We start from the raw sequence: 14,188 nt of genomic DNA, 5'->3' as shown, positions 1-14,188 counted from the left end.
TAAATCCATTTATATACCAAGACGGTATTATTGGCGTATGCCCCGGGGTCACACAATATATCCGAGTTCTGATGTAGTTTCAAGAGTAGTGGACGTCGTCACTTCAAAGGGCATCATTCATCGGGCTGTTCATAATATCTGACTACAGCCTGATACTGAACCTACACGAAGTCCTGAGAACTTCGAGCGGAGGGAAGATGTTCAAACCGGATAAAGCAACGCCTGTCACATAATGCGAGCAATGACTCACACGTGACACAAGCAGCGGCGATACGTGATCATTGCGCTTTGAGACTCGGACCTAACAACGTCGACTTTAATTATATTGTTTATTTTTTATTAATTATTGAAGTTTAATAAATGGATTTTTTTAACGAGTTTTGGGTCTCATTATACCATCACTCTCACTTTACTCTTTTCTTGGAATTGGATTCCATCTCCATAAAACATAATTTAACTATTGAGGACCGATCGTGTAAACAAATCTTTAGGCAAGCGTGGAAATCGTTGGGCTCTCTTGGTGTGCTCATACTTACTGAACTTTTTAACCATATCCTGAACAATAGAAAGATGCTACAACAGTGGTAGCTTAGCGTTATTACATCTATTTTTAAAGGAATATGATTGTGGTGGCATACCTTATGAGTCATAGGATAAATCTATACAGGCGGGCTACTTGTAACTTTTTTGGACAATAGAGGGATCCTGCAGCAAATGTCACGCAAGATTTCAATGTATATTATTAAAAGGGCCAACAAAGAGAGTCAATGTGATTTTTCAATGCATCATTAAAGGCATTAGGCCAGATTCACATTCAGGGCAAAAAAAACAATTGGGAGGCACTCGTCGCATTGAAGTCGCAGACTATATTATCGGTGGTGGAAAGAAGCTGGACGTGTTAAGAAATTTGAGGGAAAAAATCCGCCGATCTTACCGAGTAATGAAGTCTTTCGAGTAATAAAGTCTCTTGTTGTGATGGATTTTGGATGGTCTCTTTTAATTGCGGGAGCACGAATGCGGGAGGGCCAGTGCGCAAGTTTTAACGACTACTTGCACAAGTGTTAAGATGCTGTTGTCAATAAATTGATGGCTCAACATTATTGACGTTTTTCTGTTCTCAATGACAAAGCGATGGCCCAGCTTAAAAGAAAACGATAAGTCTTTGGTGCGGCGATTATATAAACGGTGCCTTAGGAAAGCATGCCAAACAAGTACTTTTAATGAAATCACCGGTATATTATCTGTAATAAAACTCTTTATTTTAAATGTAACCTTAAAGTGTCATGGATGTATACATTCTGATAAAAATTAAACGACAAAATGATCTTGTTGCCCCAAGAAATAATGTACGTTTTAGTTTTGCAAAACGAAAATACTATTTCCTGTAAGATACGAGTAAATCGCCTCCTTCAGATATACCCTATGCAAAGTACTTATGCAAGAAAACTGTGACTAATTGGTTAGACAAACTTTTGTATACAGAAATTGAAACTTCACTTTCATAATATTACTTCTATATTTTACACTACACTACATAATCAATAATCTTTATTAGTATATAATAACATAAATAAAATACACAAAGTTGGAAATTATGGGGTGACAAATTGTACGATGCTGCTGTTAAAACCGCTGAAAAATCATCGGAAGGAGATATAATTAACGCATGCTATAATATTGATTTTGCAAGAAGGTTGAAAAGATACCTCCTTCCGTTTGTCCTTTTGTGGACCGCAATAATGGTGCCCATTTTGGGAAGAGATACTGTGACTGCTACGTCTGCTGTAGGTGAATCGGAATTTGCAGATTTGGAACATCGTGAATTTAGAGGTGAACTTCCCATGCGTGTAGATAGATTTCTCATGACATATTGAATGAATCAACGACAAAATTAAGGAGCTCTGCAAAGATCGGATGGTTCACCACAAATCGAGATTAAATTAAGTGCAAAACTATTAACTCTGACGAAATCTCTCTCTCGTTTAGTATAAGTGCAAATAATATGTGCAGCACTCTAAGCCACGACGTAAACAAAACATCTTTCTTATCCAGTCCATGGATTATAAAGTAGTGCAATCTTCCCGGAACCAAAACATTCCAGCACAGATCGATTAAACATTAGTGAGGATTGAAGAGGAAATTGAGCAACGAGGCAATACGGAAAGGTCAAAAAGATAATTTTCAAATTATAAAAAGAGTGAAGCCAATTTGTTTAGATAACTGTGCTGAATGGGATTTCATAAAAAATGCATTAAGTGATCATGCACCGATTGTTTTAAAAGGAAACATCGCACGATCTGTGCTTTCAAATTAATTAAATTTGAATGTTACTTCAACATGTGCATTCGATTCAATTTTCCAGGACGTTATAAGCGGGCTTTTAGCCAATCGAAAATACTCTGAAAATTTAAAATTATCTGAGTGTCCTATTGTCAATTTAACTCAGACAGCCAACGAAAGAAAAAATATCACGAGAACATTATGTTCCAAGAGCTAAAGTATTAACAGGGATTTCTATTTTTAAAATACAACTGCGAAATATACGGAAAAGATAATGCGCTTGGACCTAGCATGCAATGCAGCTCATTTAGCACAATACTCCAGCACAGATAAATTGGACATTAGTGACGATTGGTAAGGAAATTGAGCAACGAGGCAATACGGAAAGGTCAAAAAGATAATTTGCAAATTATAAAACGAATAAAGCCAATTTGTTTAGATAACTGCCCTGAATGGGATTACATAAAAAATGTAAGAACTGTTCATGCAGTTTGTTTTAAATGGAAACATCGCACGATCTGTGCGTTCAAATTAATTAAATTTGAATGTTACTTCAACATGTGCATTTGCTGCAAACGCTCCTATTCCGCCAATTGTTCTGACGGATTATGGATGGTCTCTTTTAATTGCGGGAGCACGAATATTTGGCCAGTGCGTCAATTTTAACGACAACTTGCAAAAGTGTTACGATGCTGTTGTAAATAAGTCGTCTTCACTGCCATCAACATTTATGACTTCTAACATCTGCTCTCAATAACAACGCGACGGCCCAGCCTAGAAGAAGCGATTTTATAAACGGTGCATTAGGAAAGCTTGCCAAACGAGTACCCTTTATGAAATCAGCGGTATATTATCTGTAATAAAACTCTTTATTTAAAATGTAACCTTAAATTGTCATGAAAGTATACATTCTGATAAAAAAATTGATTAAGGACACGACTAAATGATCTTGTTGCCCCAAAAAGTAATGTACATTCTAGTTTTGCAAAACGAACATAGGGTTTCGTGTAAGATACGAGTAAATGGCCTCCTTCAGATATATCCTATGCAAAAGTACTTATGCAAGAAAGCTATGACTAATTGCTTAGACAAACTTTCGTATACAGAAATTGAAACTTTACTTTCATGATATTACTTCTATATTTTGCACATTGTAAATATAATTTATTAATATACAAAACAAGACATGCACGGACAATGCTCTCATACTACACACAAATAGACACACACATGCACAAATGCATATGCTCCTCCCAACACAAGTATATTCGATTTCTGCTGGGAAGTCTCAGCGACTCACCTTTTAAAAAAATACTTTTTTATCATGAGTAAATAATAAACCTTTAAATGAAAATAATTTTATAACCAATAATATTTATTGGCAATTAACATAAATAAAATACACACAAAGTTGGATATTATGGGGTGACAAATTATATGATACTGCTGTTAAAACCGCTGAAAAGTCATCGGAAGGAGATATAAATAACGCATGCTATAATATTGATTTTGCAAAAAGTTTGAAAAGATACCTCCTTCCGTTTGTCTCTTTGTGAATCGCAATAATGGTGCCCATTTTCGGAAGAGGTACTGTGACTGCTACATCTGCCGCAGGTGAATCGTAATTTGCAGATTTGGAACATCGTGAATTTAGAGGTGAACTTACAATGCGTGTAGATAGATTTGTCATGACATATTGAACGAATTAACGACAAAATCTAGGAGCACTGCAAAGAGTCGGATGGAACCGACCACCACACAATCGAGATTAAATTGAGTGCAAAATTATTAACTCTGACAAAATCTCGTTTAATGTAAGTGCACATAATATGTGCAGCACACGAAGCCGCGATGAAAATAAAACATCTTTCCTACCCAGTCCATGGACTATAAAGTAGTGCAATCTTTCCGGAACCAAAACACTCCAGCACAGATCGATTGGACATTACTGAGGATTGGAGAGGAAATTGAGCAACGAGGCAATACGGAAAGGTAAAAAAGATAATTTGCAAATTATAAAACGAGTAAAGCCAATTTGTTTAGATAACTGCCCTGAATGGTATTTCAAAAAATGCAAGAACTGTTCATGCACCGTTTGTTTTAAATGGAAACATCGCACGATCTGTGCGTTCAAATTAATTAAATTTGAACGTTACTTCAACATGTTCATTCGATTCAATTTTCCAGGCCGTTATAAGCGAGCTCTTGGCCAATCGAAACTACTCTGAAATTTTAAAATTATCTGAGTGTCCTATTGTCAATTTAGCTCAGACCGTCAACGAAAGTAAAAAAATATCAAGAGAACATTATGTTCCATGAGCTAAAGTATTAACAGGGATTTCCATTTTTAAAATACAACTGCGAAATATACGGAAATACCTCTAGGAGAAAGAACCAATCTCCATCTCGAGAAAGCAATAGCAGATTGCATGACAGTAAAAAGATTTTGTTACAACTGTAAACAAATAGTATCTAGCGTAAATATATACAGTCTCACCTGGTTATTGATATTTCAATTGTAAGAGATCCCTGCTATTCCAATAAAGAAAATATAATTGTTTTTTAGGCCAGAACCATTAAAAAATAATAACATTAGTGGGGCAACTTATATGATAGTTGTTGTTAATTTCAGTCCCGAAAAAAAACTATTACAACACTTATGGATTATTGGGAGAATTTTGGAATACATATGATGGTCTGTTGAAAAACAGAACATCATGGCCTCCAAAAACTAAAATTATTTCACATCTGATTATCTATGCAATATGTAATAATAATAATTGTATGTTTGCCATATAGGTAGCGAAGAGCGAAGAGCTAAAGATCGAGCTCAGTGGCGTGCCATTGGAGAGGCCTATGTCCAGCAGTGGACGAGGACAGACTGATGATGATGATGATGATAGGTAGCGAAATTAAACATCCAATACGATCATCCGACATCGTAGCCGTCCTCTCTGCCTCATGATGGCCAAATGAAATATTATAAATTCGGGAATGAAGTAATGCGAGACAATGTGTTGAGTGCGTACCGTACTGTATAGGCCCTGGACTCCAAATTTACGTTACGTTATATTTTAAGCAACTATATCGTCAGTGTCGTGACGCTGCAAAACAGCACAGGTACAGGTGTACAGGTGTACTCTCACCTGTAGAGACTGTAATCTCACCTGTCATCGCCATTAGGCTACCGTCGAGTATCACAAAAATTAAATAATCAATTGCTGTTGTTATTATGCTTGTCTTATAACATTTTCCTATCTTTACAACATTAACTACTAAGTTCCATAATATCACTTATTTGTTGCTTTTTTCACACTACATATTTATATTTGTACATGTTTGGCGTTATCCTTTTGTACTGCATATATGCATAGTTAGTACTAACCATAAATTTAAAAATACAATTTATATGGCACAAGGTTAACTACGTTTAAATGATAATTTTTATACGTTTCCTAGAGAAGTACTATATAAACTATTCGAAATAATATTTCTTTTAATTACTTGCATAATACGTGTATACTTATTTGAACCGGTAAGCGATGGATTCACTTTGTTTGTTTTTTACCCGAATAAATGTTGCCTAAAAACGAAACTTAATACACTGTATATAAGAATTCTTTCACACAATTATAATATAATTATCTTAAGTGAAACGTGGTTAAATAAAAATATTTTAGATGGGGAATTTATGGTTTCGCGTTATAAAGTATTTCGATGCGACCGCGACTTTCAAGGATGTGGGCCACGCGACGCGACGATGACGGCGCGGCAGTGGTGTTCTCGTGGCTGTACGCATCGGACTGGGCGCGAAGCCGTTTATTGCATGGACTTGGGGGCCATGGAGCCGGGTTGCGCCTGCGACCCGCTTCCCTCACCCCCCGTAATTGCACCTTTTATTGAATTGTATTCCAAAGATTATTGCTATTTAATTAATGCCGTCTATATCCCATCTAATATGTCAGCTACTATTTATAAACAATACTAGTGGGCCCGGACGCGGCTACGCCCGCGAAAATATAAGCCTAAATAATTAAAATAAGTTAAAAAATAATAATAAGTGGAGATTTATTATTAGAAAAAATATCTGAGTAACCAAAACGAACAATCAAAAGAAGTAAAAGTAACTAAAAGAAATTCTTAATATTAGAAAAAGTACCTAAGGTTTGGCGTGCGCGTGTCAGAATTTATTTATTTCTATAATAAAAATATATCAATAATAACATATAATATATAATATTTATAAAAATATAAAGTATTAAATAATTTATATTATATAAAAATAATGTATCACTTGTTAGAATTTATTAATTTCTATAATAAAAATATATCAAAAATAATATAAAATCTATAATATAAAATATTTGTAAAAATATATAATATTTAAGTGTTTAATAATTTATAATGTATAAAAATAATCTATTACTGAAAAGTCATTTAAATTCTTATAACTGCTTTATATGGACGGGATAAGAGAAACAAATAATAAATTCAAAATAATATTTATTCAAATAGACTTTTATTATAAGCACTTTGAATTGTGGAATGAACATATGAACAAAAAGCTACTACCGGTTCGGAAAGCAGTTCTGCCGAGAAGAACCGGCAAGAAACTCAACAGTTGCTCTTTTCAAAATCAATGGTACAATTTATTACATTAACTAATAGCTATCGTCTATTACATTTAATAGACATTAATTCCATACATGTTTGTCCTCTAAATATTCTTGAATATATACCAATTTCATAATTCATAAACTAATTTATTATGTTTCCTAATTTATTATATTTCCCTTATTTAATAAATTCAGTAAATACATCATTATATATTTGATAATTAAATAAATAATAGAAATATTAAATAAAAGCACAAGATAATTTATGTTCAGTTAAATAATAGAAATAATAAGCAAAAGCACAATAATTTATCTGTAAATAGTCATTTTAAAAAAAGAATCAATAGAAAGCAGCACTTACGTCTGTTCAGTCCGGCAGCTCGTCACAGGATGTCTTTACAAAGCACTGCACTTCGATTTATAAACTACCGACCTATGATGGTGGGGAACCACCATCATAAATTTAGTCAAAATACTTCTAATAAATTGTATTATTTTAAGATACTATCAAATTCATATTTTTTTTATTTTAGTATTATAATATTCTTAACGATAAAATTTAGAATAATGCAATAAATGTATAATTTTAAGATACTATCACGGCCATACTGACAGTACTTCGCTCCTCGAAGTACAAAACTTAATATTAAAACATAACAAAATAAGTAATATAATACAGTAAGTAATATAATACAGTAAGTGATATAATACAGTAAGTGATATAACACAGTAAGTGATATAACACAGTAAGTGATATAACACAGTAAGTGATATAACACAGTAAGTAAAATAACACAGTAAGTAAAATAACACAGTAAGTAAAATAACACAGTAAGTAAAATAACACAGTAAGTAAAATAACACAGTAAGTAAAATAACACAGTAAGTAAAATAACACAGTAAGTAAAATAACACAGTAAGTAAAATAACACAGTAAGTAAAATAACACAGTAAGTAAAATAACACAGTAAGTAACATAATATAGTAGGTAACATAATATAATAGGTAACATAACATAGTTAGTAATACATAGTTAATTGCTTTTACAGTTAATTGCTTTTACAGTTAATTGCTTTTACAGTTAATTGCTTTTACAGTTAATTGCTTTTACAGTTAATTGCTTTTACAGTTAATTGCTTTTACAGTTAATTGCTTTTACAGTTAATTGCTTTTACAGTTAATTGCTTTTACAGTTAATTGCTTTTACAGTTAATTGCTTTTACAGTTAATTGCTTTTACAGTTAATTGCTTTTACAGTTAATTGCTTTTACAGTTAATTGCTTTTACAGTTAATTGGTTTTACATATTAAATCTATACAATAATTCTTAAACATAACTTACTACTATTAACAATTCTTAAACATTAATCGCTGCCGCCAGACCTCTCACATTAGGTTGACAAGACAACGAACAACTCGCAACTGTTCTATCTCTCACATTAGATGAACATGTTAGCGATCCTCTTATTGTCATACCTCTCACATTAGGTTGACATAACTCGCAACTGTTCTATCTCTCACATTAGATGAACATGTTAGCGATACTCTTTTCTTACTATCTCACCTCTCACATTAGGTAGATAAGTTAAGAAATCACTCTTGCTGTTGCCCCATCTCTTACATTAGATGGACAATCTAGCAATATCCTCGTGTCCATCTTTCACATTAGATGAACAAATACCATAAGATTAATAAGCAAATTAGGAAGCAATTAACACATATTACAAATAACAAAAATATTAATGAAAAGAAAACACTTAAAACATTTTCACAGTAAATTAGTAATATCATAAAAGACAACATTAACAAAAGGAAATTAACATAAAACATTATATTCACAATAAATAACAAATATAACAGACAACATTAATAAATAGGAACTAACATATAAAACATTATATTCTCAATAAATAACAAATATCATAATAGACAACATTAATAAATAAAAACTAATATAAAACAGTATATTCACAATAAATAACATAACAGACAACATTAATAAATAGAAAGTAACATATACAACATTATATTCACAATAAATAACAAATATAACAGACAATAAAAGAAAACGACTACCTAAGGACTTTAAATTTTAATGGACCCTTAATTTTGTAACTCAGTTTATCACGACGTCTATGGTCTTGGTTTACATAAATTAAATTGCCTGGTAGCTAGCTCGCGATCGGCTCTTAAATCAATACTGGACCCTAAGATACTAACATCGTTTAAACGAACTTGTATACAGTTTGTAGCACAGTATGTTGGTATTTAGACCTTTAAGTAAATCGGAGCAAAACCCATTGATTTTTGGACAGTGATATTAATAGACTCTTGGACCTTCCACAAACCGCTTGGCCAGTCTGACTAACCATTACAGGTAGTATTCGACAAATTGATAAGTGTCGCAACATACCGCTCTACCTGACCATTTCCTGTTGGGTACCGGTCGATATAATATGATGCTCAACTTGTAATTCCGTTAACAGTGATCAACTTAGAGAGAACTAAAGTTAGTGCCTCTATCCGTTATTTCTTAACAAATAGAAATATTCTCCGAGACCAGAATTGTTCACGAAGCTTATGTAAAAGCTTCTCAAATCCTACATGACAATTGTTGTCATGATAAAGTTGAAAAAGACTAAATTTAGATCCTTTGGTACATACAATTTGGCTCATTAGATTTAATTTTATAAAACAATAAATGGTTCGCTAAGAGATATTTTTTATCAAGGGCACCTTGAGTCAGCTTGACTAAATGCTGAATTTCTGGATTATTTTGTTGATCAATTTCTAACCAAGATGGTGATTCAGTAATTAAATTATCATTTAAGAATTCAGTAGTTACTGGAAAGCAGAGAATTTTAAAGATGAAAATATTACTTGGGGTATTTTGATGGGTAATTTTAGCAAAGATTAACTGAAACAGGAGTCCCAACAGGGTTGCGACTAAGGAAATCAACGTGTCCAATATTTTTTTTTTTTGCCCTTTTATATACAATATTAAATTCAAAATCCTGCATAAAGGTCTAATAACGGGCTACACGAGGAGATAAAATTTCAATCTGTACCGATTTAAAATTTGATATCTAAAAGGTATATCCTAAATTGTTTTAAAAGGTTATAAATAGCTAAAGTTTCTAGGTCATACGAACAATATCTAGATTCTGTAAGAAATGTTCTTTTACTAAAATAAGCTATAACTGATTTCACATTACCTACTATTTTCACTAAACCTGCTGCATAGCCTATTGAACTAGCGTCAGTTTAAAGCTCTGCAAGTAGGTAATTTTAGGTCAAATACAGTTAACAGGTTTAGATTGTCCTGTTCAGGCTCCCGATTGAATTTGAAATTATTATTTTTTTTAGTTAAATTCTTGAGACTTAACTAAGCAACTAAAATAACTAACCAACCCAAGAAACTGGCGCACCTGCTTGACATTTTGTGCTGGAAAATTGACCTTTGCTTCACTAGGTCTTACACCTTATGATATGTGTCCTCCGAGATATTCAATATTGTCAACAAAGAAAAAAAAATACATACAACAATAAAAAGAAATACATTTCGCCAAATTAATAGAAAACCCTGCAGAACAAAGAGCATCAACTGTTTTTTTTTCTAAATAGTCTAGTCCTTCGTCGATTGTGGAAAAATGGGATACTGATGTCATCAATGTATACTAAAATATTTTTTTAAGTATTGTCCTTTGCTTTTGTCCTTTCTTTGCCTTTGTGATAGATCTTTGATGTTAGATCAGATAACTCTTGTTACCGAATTATTCAAATTCGCCTATATTTTCGATAGGTTTTCCAATTAAACGACAACAAGTTGAGTCCGAGTTGTATTAAATTTCTACCTATAAGGAGGTCATACTGAAAATCAATATCTCCAACTTCATGTATATCGAGTTGTAAATTCACATTATTAAACTTAACACGAAACGGTAATTATTGTAAATACATGTAAATTAATAATCCCTATTCCTTTTAAATATAAGGATAAAGGAATTAGGCGACACCCCAGTCTCTTGGCTACCGATTCTTTTTTTTTAAGTCACAATTTGCCCAGGTATCTATCAGGGAATTAAGTAATAAACCATTAATAGAAACTGGTGTGAGGCATAATTCAGTTTTCCTAAAATAAATACCAACAACAAAAATATATATATATATATATTTCCAACATTGAACTGTATATGTCCAATTTGGTTACAAAAAAAAAATAATTTTCTATCCATGACAAACTTATTGCCATTTTGTCATCAACATCAATTATGCCTCCACAGTTCAAGGTCCATTAGTGTAAAGGTTACTTTAGTGTTGCGTAGGCGGCAATAATGTCTGGACGCAGATTATCCCAAGATCTGCCTTCCGAAGGCTCCCATGACTCAAATCAAAGTAAATCAGAGCCCTTAAGGGCCTTACCGGCTTTAGCTGCTGTTTGAATATTGCTCCAGTTAATTCTTTAGCGAGGACCTCCACACTGTTGCACTAGCTGGCGGCTCCGTAGTCGTGTTCAGGGTCAAACATTGGTATTGCGATGTCATCATTCTTTTGATGGGTAGCGGTAACGACATCACGGAGAAGACCACTTATTGCTTCAGCATCCATTCTGAAACTTGTACAAATAGGTGTTAACAATTATGGCTATACGATCCCACTTCTGATGTCAGAATTTATTTATTTCTATAATAAAAATATATCAATAATAACATATAATATATAATATTTATAAAAATATAAAGTATTAAATAATTTATATTATATAAAAATAATGTATCACTTGTTAGAATTTATTAATTTCTATAATAAAAATATATCAAAAATAATATAAAATCTATAATATAAAATATTTGTAAAAATATATAATATTTAAGTGTTTAATAATTTATAATGTATAAAAATAATCTATTACTGAAAAGTCATTTAAATTCTTATAACTGCTTTATATGGACGGGATAAGAGAAACAAATAATAAATTCAAAATAATATTTATTCAAATAGACTTTTATTATAAGCACTTTGAATTGTGGAATGCTACTACCGGTTCGGAAAGCAGTTCTGCCGAGAAGAACCGGCAAGAAACTCAACAGTTGCTCTTTTCAAAATCAATGGTACAATTTATTACATTAACTAATAGCTATCGTCTATTACATTTAATAGACATTAATTCCATACATGTTTGTCCTCTAAATATTCTTGAATATATACCAATTTCATAATTCATAAACTAATTTATTATGTTTCCTAATTTATTATATTTCCCTTATTTAATAAATTCAGTAAATACATCATTATATATTTGATAATTAAATAAATAATAGAAATATTAAATAAAAGCACAAGATAATTTATGTTCAGTTAAATAATAGAAATAATAAGCAAAAGCACAATAATTTATCTGTAAATAGTCATTTTAAAAAAAGAATCAATAGAAAGCAGCACTTACGTCTGTTCAGTCCGGCAGCTCGTCACAGGATGTCTTTACAAAGCACTGCACTTCGATTTATAAACTACCGACCTATGATGGTGGGGAACCACCATCATAAATTTAGTCAAAATACTTCTAATAAATTGTATTATTTTAAGATACTATCAAATTCATATTTTTTTTATTTTAGTATTATAATATTCTTAACGATAAAATTTAGAATAATGCAATAAATGTATAATTTTAAGATACTATCACGCGCGTACGTAAACATTTTTCTATATTAAATAATTAATATTTTTTGCGAATAATATTAAATAAAATCCCAAATGATTAATATTACGATATTTTAAGTGTATAACATCGGTATAGATAACTGAACTGAGATAAATTAATTATAAGCAGTAAATAATTACATAAAAAATAATAGTAATTCGAAAATATATAAAAATTTACAAAATCATCAGTCATCTGCCCGTTCGCGTCGGTCATACTATACCACTCGTAGGCTTGGTCATTCCGAATCAATGACATTTTAATTATTAATTAGAATGTTATACAGTAAACTATAATTTCCATCTAGATGAAATGCTAAAAGTGACTATTATATTTATTTTCATAAGGATGAATATCAAATTATAGAAATCATCTAAATTTAATATATACAAATTAGAGATGCGCCGAATATTCGTTTGGTATTCGGTATTCGATGTATTCGGCATGTTTTTCAATATTCAATATTCGGCCAAATTATTCGGTTATGGCGCCGAATATATTCGGTTCGAGTATTTTTATTTACTTGGCTGCACGATACAGTAGAAATGAAATATAAAACGTCTTATGTAAGATTTAAGTTATTAATATAAGACAAATGAATAAAATTTGTGTTTTTCAGTGCTAATACCAAAAATATATTGAACGCCCCTCGTAGATCAGAAAGAAACGTACATATCTATGGCTCCTAAGTATAAGGGCCAAAGTGCGAAATCACAACTTTACAGGAGAGGCTCCCAAAGTTAAAATTTGCTATAATTTTATTTTGGTAAATCTAAAGAAAACGAAATTTTGCTTATCAGCTAAGACACCTATACTCTTTATATATACGGTAATATTTAATTTATTTTTATCTTAATTTTTTTTACTGCACAATGGCCCTTATACGTTAGATTTTGTTATATTTATTCTTTTCTAAAAACACTCTAAAAACGCCAATTTACCTCTTTGGCCGTTCTATCTTATAAATCGTGAAAAAGAGACATGTTTTGTTATTTTCCTTATGACGAACATAATAAGCACAATAATAAGCTTTTGCAGTGAACATAGTGCAATCAGTGCTCTGTTTAGCGGATAAGCGTCAAACTGGCTGATTGGCCCCAAACATTAATAAATTTGTTGAAATGCCCCGCGTAGAAGTCTCAAACGGCTATTTGGCCCTTGTACGTTTAAATGAATGCTACATAGACCCTTATGTTGGAACAAAAAGTCCTGTTTCTGTGCAGAAATTTCTATTTTTTAATAGCTGACCTGATAAATTATATCGATAGAATGCGTTTGGCATAAAAAAGTCAAAATTGCCAAATTATTAGTTTGGCCCATATACATAGGACCCATCGATATTGTACTATTTTTAATTAATTAATGGTAAATTATGGTGCTGAATACCAGGCTTCCGTCCCTTTTCAGTCTGTTGCATTTTTCTACATATAAGTTCCTTGTTTTCGAAAATAGTCGTTCGTTATACACACTATTACCAGGTGTACTTTTTTATGGAAAAAGACACAGAAACAAGCGTGAGGGTCACCTGATAGTAATGGACCACCGCTACCCACGACCTCGACCTGACCTATGACATCAGAAGAGCTACA

At 31.9% G+C, this 14,188-nt stretch overlaps 1 long non-coding RNA gene across 1 annotated transcript; it reads right to left on the bottom strand.

Annotated features, from left to right (window-relative positions):
- Nucleotides 1-6,766: 6,766 nt before the first annotated feature.
- On the bottom strand, nt 6,767-12,583 carry LOC146530854 (uncharacterized). Its single transcript, XR_014878864.1, has 2 exons — nt 11,318-12,583; nt 6,767-10,749 (listed from the first exon to the last, which is right to left on the bottom strand). It is a non-coding gene; the product is annotated as an uncharacterized LOC146530854 (long non-coding RNA).
- Nucleotides 12,584-14,188: the final 1,605 nt, after the last annotated feature.

The sequence above is a fragment of the Heliconius melpomene genome, chromosome 16, assembly GCF_056956725.1.
Source record: "Heliconius melpomene rosina isolate 202511_hmr_F chromosome 16, ASM5695672v1, whole genome shotgun sequence".
Classification (NCBI taxonomy): Eukaryota; Metazoa; Arthropoda; class Insecta; order Lepidoptera; family Nymphalidae; genus Heliconius; species Heliconius melpomene.
Note: the sequence above shows the minus strand (reverse complement) of the source record. Positions and strands in the feature narration are given on the sequence as shown.